This window comes from Cucurbita pepo, chromosome LG13 (genome assembly GCF_002806865.2).
Source record: "Cucurbita pepo subsp. pepo cultivar mu-cu-16 chromosome LG13, ASM280686v2, whole genome shotgun sequence".
NCBI lineage: Eukaryota > Viridiplantae > Streptophyta > Magnoliopsida > Cucurbitales > Cucurbitaceae > Cucurbita > Cucurbita pepo.
Genome location: NC_036650.1, coordinates 3812443 through 3821975, shown reverse-complemented (window position 1 = coordinate 3821975; position 9533 = coordinate 3812443).

The following is a 9533-nucleotide window of genomic DNA, read 5'->3' as shown; positions in this document are numbered from 1 at the left end:
TCGGATGAAATCAATCTTGATGAGACTTCGATCTGCACATTCTCGAATGTAGTGGAATCTGATTTCTATGTGCTTGCTCCAGTAGTGCAGAACTGGATTTTTGATCAGGAAGATCGTAGCTTTGTTGTCTACGTATAGCATTGGTGGATCGCTTTCTCTCCCGATGAGTTCTTCCATTAGTCGCGCAAGCCAGACCCCTTGTGTTGCTGCCATCAAAGCGGCGATGTATTCTGCTTCGCAGGAAGACAAAGCAACTACCTTCTGTTTTGTTGATTGCCAGTAGATCGCACCGCTTGAGAGGAAGTAGATCATTCCGCTGGTGCTCTTACGATCATCAACGTCACCGGCCATGTCACTGTCACTGTAGCCGACCAGCTTGAGTTTCTCCTTTCCTCTCCCTGCGCAGTATCTTATACTTCAGCCTCTGGTTCCAGCTACATAGCGCAGGATGCGCTTGAAAGCCACTAGATGCTCNCTCGTCTCGGCTAAAATTTCTCCATTTTGGTTGAGTTGGTTTTGTTGACTCTGGCAATTCGAAGGAAAATGTCGACGAAAAACTGGCCGAATGTTTCTTCAAAAGAAAAAATAGCGCAAGTAAAAGGAGAGAGGGAGAGAGATTCGCTGAGATTTACTGAAGACTCGATGTTTTGTTTCTCTTCAGTTGAATCGTTTAAATAACAAATCTAATTACAAAAATAGAAAAACTAATTACACAAGAATAGAAAAGTGGGCGAAGACTTCGCCCAAGTTGGCCAAAAAATGGCAACTAGAATTACGCTCTTCCATTGGCGTGAATTCAGAAGTTTTGAGGTAAAAACAACCTAACTAAATAAGGAACATAACTTTTATTTAACAATCTCCTCCTAAAAGCTGTGCTATATCTACCTTATTATTTGAACTCCGATTTTTTAGCCTAGTTCTTCAAATTTTACCCGCGTCAGGGACTTGGTGAAAATGTCTCCAAGTTGTTCCTCTGTTCGGATGAAATCAATCTTGATGAGACTTCGATCTGCACATTCTCGAATGTAGTGGAATCTGATTTCTATGTGCTTGCTCCAGTAGTGCAGAACTGGATTTTTGATCAGGAAGATCGTAGCTTTGTTGTCTACGTATAGCATTGGTGGATCGCTTTCTCTCCCGATGAGTTCTTCCATTAGTCGCGCAAGCCAGACCCCTTGTGTTGCTGCCATCAAAGCGGCGATGTATTCTGCTTCGCAGGAAGACAAAGCAACTACCTTCTGTTTTGTTGATTGCCAGTAGATCGCACCGCTTGAGAGGAAGTAGATCATTCCGCTGGTGCTCTTACGATCATCAACGTCACCGGCCATGTCACTGTCACTGTAGCCGACCAGCTTGAGTTTCTCCTTTCCTCTCCCTGCGCAGTATCTTATACTTCAGCCTCTGGTTCCAGCTACATAGCGCAGGATGCGCTTGAAAGCCACTAGATGCTCCTCCCTAGATGCTTCCATAAACCTGCTCACATATCCAACAGAATAAGCAAGATCAGGACGAGAGTTTACCAGATAGCGCAGACTCCCGACAATGCTGCGGTAATTGGTGGAGTCGACTGTCATCATAGTGTCGGCCTTCCTTAGTTGGAGTCGGGCCTCCATTGGCGTCCTTGTAGGATTACTGTCCACAAGCCCAGTTGTGTTCAACAGCTTCTTCGCGTATGCACTTTGGCAGATGGAGATGCCGGTAGAATTCTGTTGCACTTCGATGCCGAGATAGTAGCTGAGAACGCCGAGATCACTCATCTCGAAGTTCTTTGACATCTCCTTCTTGAACCTTCCAAGGACTTCCACGTCGCTTCCAGTGATTATGAGGTCGTCGACATACACTCCCACGATCAGTCGCTGCTTGCCATGGCCGTGCGTGTACATGCCATGCTCAGAGGCACAACGTTTGAATTTCAGTGACAGTAGGGTACTGCCGAGCTTCGCGTTCCAGGCTCGTGGGGCTTGTCGAAGCCTGTAAAGTGCCTTGTGCAGGCGCAGTACCTTATCGGGGTTGTCGTTGTCCAGGAAACCAGGTGATTGTCGGACATAGACGGTCTCCTTCAGCTCTCCGTTAAGGAAAGCAGACTTTACGTCCATATGGTGAACCTCCCAAGAGTAATGTGCCGCAATTGCCAGCAAGAGACGAACGGATTCTAACCTTACCACTGACGCAAATACCTCTTCGATGTCCACTCTTTGCTTCTGGACGTAGCCCTTCGCCACCAGACGGGCCTTGTGCTTCACAACTTCTCCTTTTTCATTGCACTTCAGTTTGAAGACCCATTTGAGCCCTATGGCTCGATGTCCCGGCGGCATATCCTCCAGACTCCACGTCTGGTTCTCGGTAATGGATGTCATCTCCTCTTGCATTGCCTTTAGCCAGCACGGGTTCTTTTCTGCTTTGGCGAAGGTGTTCGGTTCATCTGCACTGATGGCATGTAGTTCGGCCACTTCTTCGAGCTCGCGCGCTGCTAGTCCAAGTGGTTCACCTCCTCCCACTAGGTCGTCCATCCTCCGGTACCTAGCCTCCAGATCAGCATCATGATCGGCATCCAGCGTCGAATCTGCAGTCCGTGGTGTTGCGAATTCCACTGGTTCAGGGGTGCACCTGCTGGCGGCGGTGACGGCTCCTAATGCTGGGCTCCTCCTTCTTCTGGCTCGGTGACGAGGTACTCCACCGTGAATTGATTTGGATTATGGTCTGCCTCGATCTCGTCATTCCACTGCCAGAAGGTGCTTTCGTCGAAGACGACGTCGCGAGACACGTGAGCTCGCCCCCCTACAGGATCATAGAGTCTGTACGCCTTGCTCCCGGGTTCATAGTCGATGAAGACGACCTTCAGCCCCCTGGGATCGAGCTTGGTGAGGTGGGGACGTGTTACCTTCATGTATGCGACGCAGCCGAACACGCGGAAATGATGTACCGCTGGCTTTTTGTTGTACAGGCCTCATATGGCGTCTTCCCTTCGAGGCTTCGAGTTGGTGACCGATTGAGGAGATAGACGGCTGCCAATACTGCCTCTCCCCAGAATCTCCCAGGCATCTCGGTCGTCACCAGCAATGACCTCGCTGTCCCGACGATGGTCTGATTTTGGCGCTCCATCACTCCGTTCTGTTGGGGGGACTAGGGCACCGTTAGGTGCCGTTGTATGCCGATCTCGTTGCAGTACTTACTGAAACTTGTCGAGGTGAATTCTCTGCCTCGGTCTGTGCGCAACACTCGCATCTTCTTCTCACATTCAGCCTCCGCTTGCGCTTTAATGCGCTTCACCGCCTCTGCCGCCTCACTTTTCGCTTGCAGCAGGGTCAGCCACATGAAGCGGCTTTTGTCATCGACTAACAGGAGGAAGAGACTCTTACCGCCTGGGGTTGCCGGATTGATGGGCCCGCAGATATCACCGTGTACAAGCTCCAAAGGCTCATCGACGCGGTAGGATGTTCGAGACGGAAAGGGTGTGCTCCTCTGTTTGCCGATGAGGCACCCATCGCACAGCTTGTTCACGCCTTTGATTGCCAGCAAACCGTGCACCAACTCCTCCTTTTGTAAATTTTCTAGGGCAGGAAAGTTTAAGTGCCCGTACCTTGCGTGCCACCTCCAAGATACCTCTTCGGTCTTGACCAAGAGACTGACGGGTTGCTCTATCTCTAACTTCAGGATGTAAAGACGGATTGTCGTGCGCTAACCTGCGTGAGCAGCCATCATTGATTATCGCAGATTTTGAGTAGTCCGCGCTCGATGGAAATGAAGCAGCCTGTCTCATCGAGTTGACCCAGGCTCACAAGGTTAGCCTTGAGCCTCGGGATGAAGTAGACGTCGGTCAGCTTGTGGTGCTCACCTCCCTTGCTGACGAATAGGATGGTGTTGCGCCCTTCGATCTCGACGACGGAGCCGTCGCCGAATTTCACCGTCCCACGAATCCCTGAGTCGAGCTCGGAGAACGCAGATCTAGCTCTAGTCATATGGTTTGTTGCCCCTGTGTTGAGGATTCATCGCCGGTGCTCGTGTTGCTTGTTCCTCTTGCCGATCTGAGCGAACACTCGCTCCTCCTCTAGTTGAATTGGCTTCCCAGCTGGTGCCGCCTTTGCTACGCCCAGCTGGAGCTCTTTCTCGGGTTCGACGTTGTCGTTGATTACCTCCACCTCCGTGGATTTGAAATCGAGATTGGGGACGCATGCACTTACCATGAAGAGAGCTGGCTCGTCCTCCTCGGATTGAGCCACATGGGCCTTTTCGGCCTTCTCCTTGTTCCTGAGCTTGCTCCAGCAATTCTTGCTCATGTGACCTCTCTTCCCACAGTTCGAGCACTAGATCGGCCTGTCGTTGGTCGACTCCTTCTTTTGATCCCCATCTTTCTCGTGCGTGCATCCGTGGGACTTCCATGGCTTCTTACCGCCTTTGCGGCTTGAGGAGGGCCCGTTGCTCTCGTCGGTGTTGTCGCGGAGCTTTAGGCGTGCAAGTNTTCGAGCACTAGATCGGCCTGTCGTTGGTCGACTCCTTCTTTTGATCCCCATCTTTCTCGTGCGTGCATCCGTGGGACTTCCATGGCTTCTTACCGCCTTTGCGGCTTGAGGAGGGCCCGTTGCTCTCGTCGGTGTTGTCGCGGAGCTTTAGGCGTGCAAGTCATTCCTCCTCCGTGAGGAGTAGACGACCCTCCTTGTCGACAACTGAAGCAGTATTTTTCTTCTGCTGCTCGACGTTACGTAGTCTTCCGATCACCTCTTCCACTGTTAGGTCGTTCACGTCAAGCAATGTCTCGATTGAAATCGTGACTTGCTCGAGGTGATCGGGGACGACTTGCAACATCTTCTTCACGATTTCTGTCTCGCTGATGCTGCCACCGAGAGTGGTGATGCTGTTGGCGAGCCCCATGATCCGCATTGAAAAATCATCGACAGATTTGCCGTCCTTAAAGCGGATCCCCGAGAGCTCCTTCCGCAGCTGCTCAATGTTGGATTCCCGCACTCGTTGTATACCGACCCGACGGGATTTGATTCCCTCCCAGGTCGATTGTGCGGTGCGCTTGGTGGAAAAAGACGCCAGCATCTCTAGGGGCACAGATCGTAATATAGCGACGAACGCTAGCCGATCCTCCCGGTACTCGATGGTTTCTCCTTCCTCTGGCTCGACAGCGTGCCATAACCCTTGCACCTGTAAAGTTGACGCGCATCAACAAGGCCCACTCGTTGTAGTTGGACCTTGTCAATATCGGGTACTGAACGATGACAGTCGATGTCTCCCTGATCACTCGTTCAACAACAACTCGACGCCCATCATCATGGCATCGGCCTCTTCGTGGCGGCGAGGCAGATGTCAGCACACGGCGGCGGCGTGGAGGAGTGAGTGAGCCTGCGTGTTGTTAGGTCGACGCTCTAACCACTTGAGCTATTGAACTTGATTGTTGATAAGATTGGCTCTTCTGTAATGGTCTACTACCGATCGCTTCAACGAGGCTCTGATACCACTTGTTGACTCTGGCAATTCGGAGGAAAATGTCGACGAAAAACTGGTCGAATGTTTCTTCGAAAGAAAAAATAGTGGAAGTAAAAGGAGAGAGGGAGAGAGATTCGCTGAGATTTGCTGAAGACTCGATGTTTTAGTTCTCTTCAGTTGAATCGTTTAAATAACAAATCTAATTACAAAAATAGAAAAACTAATTACACAAGAATAGAAAAGTGGGCGAAGACTTCGCCCAAGTTGGCCAAAAAATGGCAACTAGAATTACGCTCTTCTATTGGCGTGAATTCAAAAGTTTTGAGGTAAAAACAACCTAACTAAATAAGGAACATAGCTTTTATTTAACAGGTTTACCATAGTCTGTACACGTGTGATGTAGTCAAATACACTTTTTGACTTCTTCATCTTCATGCTCTCCAACTCGCCACGAAGAGTTTGGAGATGCACTTGCTTGACTCGATGCGTTCCTTTGAACACTTTTCCTAAAGTGTCCCACGCTTCTTTTGAAGTAGTTGCACTAGCAATCTTCTAAAAGCCCGACCCATCAATGGCTCGGAATGTATAGTGTCGCCTTATCCTTTGAGCGCACCTCTTTTAACGCTTTGTTTTGTGCCGCCGTATAATCCGTGGTATCTTTTGGTTCTTCAAAACCTTCTTCGACCACCTCCCATGCATCTTGAGAGTCGAGAAGAGCTTTCATTTGAATGCTCCAATTCTCGTAGTTTGTCTTCGTTAGTCACGGTAGCGGCATTTGACCCATCACATACGTCATTGGCTCTGATACCAATTTGTAAGAAATCTCACAAATTTGTGAAATAAGTCTCACACACACTAACGATAGAAAGAGATGTCACGCACACTCATTTTTCTTTTGAGAGTGGAGAGACAAAGAACACTGAGTTTATCTGAAAAACCTCTCTCTATTACTTCTCTGTATTTTTTTTTTTTTTTTCCTTTTTCTCTGCTCTACTTTACAAGAGAAAGAACAATGTATTTATAAGTTCTTCTAAAACTAAATATAGCCATCAGAATGCTACTATTTCCTAACCCGTCACTATTCCTACAAAGACTCTTGCCCTTTCATCTTCAACACTCTTTGGCCTTTTAACTGACTTTTGAATTTAAAACCCACTAAAATTAACTATAAATAACATTTAAGGTTTATTCAACAAGAAAGACGAAGTCAATGGATCTCGGGTCAGATCTAGAATGGGTACCAATCATCGATCTCGGGTCAGATCTAGAATGGGTACCAATCGATGATCCAATATCGGTATCATCTGTTTGCAGCCCTAATACCCACACAGCCCAAGAACTAATCCTAGCCACAACTCGCAGGGATAAACCGAGTCTAGATTTGCAACTCGAGGCCAGATCCATAACTCAAGGCCAAAACTTGTAGGCCAAAACTTGTAAGCCAAAACTGCCACATCATCCCACCTATAACATCTTGGCCGATGCCTTCACCCTAGGCCTAAATCGGTAAATCGAAATAATCTACAGCGGCCCAACTTGACGGCCCGCGACCTGCGTTTGTAGCAACATGCGCCTCAACCCGACTCAACCTGCACATGCGTCAGCATTTTTGATGCGCCACGTGTCACACCTGCACCAAAAATCTCCTCAACTTACACGACTCAGTTAGCTCAGCCCAGCTTTGGCTCAGCTCCACGGCTCAAAAACCAGTTCCTTAGCTCGATAAAGGGTATTTTGCCTAATTTCTACCGTTTCGACCATCCCGAAGCTAATTTTGACCCTAATTTAGGTAATTAAGGTCAATATAATGTTATATTTCACAAATTCAAGTTAAATTAGACTAGAATGCTAAAATATTAACAAAATGAGATAAACATCCTAATAGGAAACGAAACCCTGTGATAATTGGAGTAACTTCGAGGAACAAAGGACAAGCGTACTCGAATTTAGGGAAACACCGGCTAAGGTCGACCAAGTAAGTGGTCTTACTATAGGATAGGTTAGACGATGTCTGATGTATGACGACACGCGCCTAGTTGCCCCTACACATGTTATTTAAGCTTTATACTTATGATACTCTAATTACATTATATGATGATGATGTACGATGTATGACGTACGATGATGTAAATTAGTTATATGATGATGTCATATGATAATTATGATGTTATATGATGATGTTGTATGTGATGATGCATGATAATATGACGATGTAAGATGTAATATTATGAAATTCCTTAATATGACGTTATTTTTCATATTAAGTTGAAATGCATGCTTAAATTCCAAGTCCATTATGACGATGATTTTCCTAAGACACAACCCTAGTTAATGATAATGATGATGAATGTATGAAGACCAGTGCACATGTATTACTTATAGTAATATGTGAACGAAACTTAGGGTTGTGTCACAAAAATGTTTTAAAGATGAGAAAGTATAGGGACCTCATGCATTCTGTGTGTACATAAACATCAGGCTACTTCCCCTTTTTACGATGAGGAGTACGGATGTGTTCACTATGCTGATGATGATCATCATGTCTCACATGACACTTAGGGATATGCTGACCTTCAGGTGTCGCTACGACCAGCTAGCTCGACTATGATGGGTCTAGGGGGTGCGAACCGGCTGGAGATCGAAACTCGCACGTGTGGGTGATGTGTAGGGAAGTACTACACATCCCATTTAGTTTGGACTGGAAGCCACCCCTATGATGGTTTTAACGATAGGTCCCTAGATCATGAGTCACATGTGTTTGCATTTTTCAACCCCAGACGTGTGCTACTTCTATTTTAAGTAAAGACAAGACACTCATGTACAGCTGACGATGACATCGCAATCAGAGACTATGGCACGTGCATAGGCTAGTAATACTTTAATTTCTTAGACTTGGGTTTGTATAGGATGTTTTGCATTTATTGTTTTACTTTATCCAATTATTATTGTTTTTATCTTATTTTGAATATGTTTTTGGACACGTAAGATTGTGGCAGTGTTTAAGTTGATATTATGTTTTAAGATGAAATTTATGATTTACCATGACGTTTTAGAGGTTTAATTCTACATATGAGCATAGAGTATGATGATGGTAGCGACTTTAGATTGATAGAAATCTAGAATCGTTACAGTCTCAATTATCTAATTTAACTTAAGATACTTTAAATTGGCCAAATAGTGGTCATACTTGAAGTCTTGCGAGCTGACTGTTAAAGGATTGACTCCACCTAGTCAATAAAACAAGTTTGGACGTCACATTTTTTGACCTCATATAATATGAATGTTGTTGCGGATCAAGATTCGGTACCTGATGGCCCCGACATTTTCATGCAACATCGTCACGTTTTAGATTCGGTACCTGATGACCCTGACATTCTCCTGCGACGTGGTCACATTAATTACTTCTCATTTCTAAGAGTGAAGACTACCCCACAGACCAAAATGAGTCTTTCTAACATATTTTATCCTCACTCCTATAATTGAACTATGAGAGAGGAAGGTGCACCTTAGTGGTATAGAAAGTAACTTTAAATTCTTTTATGATTTTTTTAGTCATCCTATTTTCATGACTGCTCTTACTCGAATATAATTTTGATTTATTCATGTACCCTTCCTTTATTCAAGTATTTCAAGTATAAAAAATGTAATATATTATTTACAAATTATAATGTACTTAAAAAAAAAAACTTTTGATATCTCAAAATATCCAATTATGGCTTTATCAATTCTTAATTTTTGTATGCCTAATTTAAATATGGTTTTAAAAAGTATTTTGGTTAAATTATATTTTTAATCCATAAATTTTCCATGTGTATCTAATCTCTTAACGTTTTAAAAAAACATTAATTTATAGAACTTTCATTTTTCTACAAAAGGAGTCTCCTTAACTTAAAAAATAAAAATAAATAAATAAATAAATGCATCTAAATAAGTAGGTTAAATTATAAAATAAAAATAATAACCCTATTGGGTTGGTTTCAATTATATTCTCATAATTTGAAATTTTTTATTTTAACCAATGAGCTTTTAAGTTTTTTTTTCTTTTTTTCTTTTTTTTTTTTTTTTTTTTTTTTTTTTTTTTTTTTTTTTTTTTTTTTTTTCAA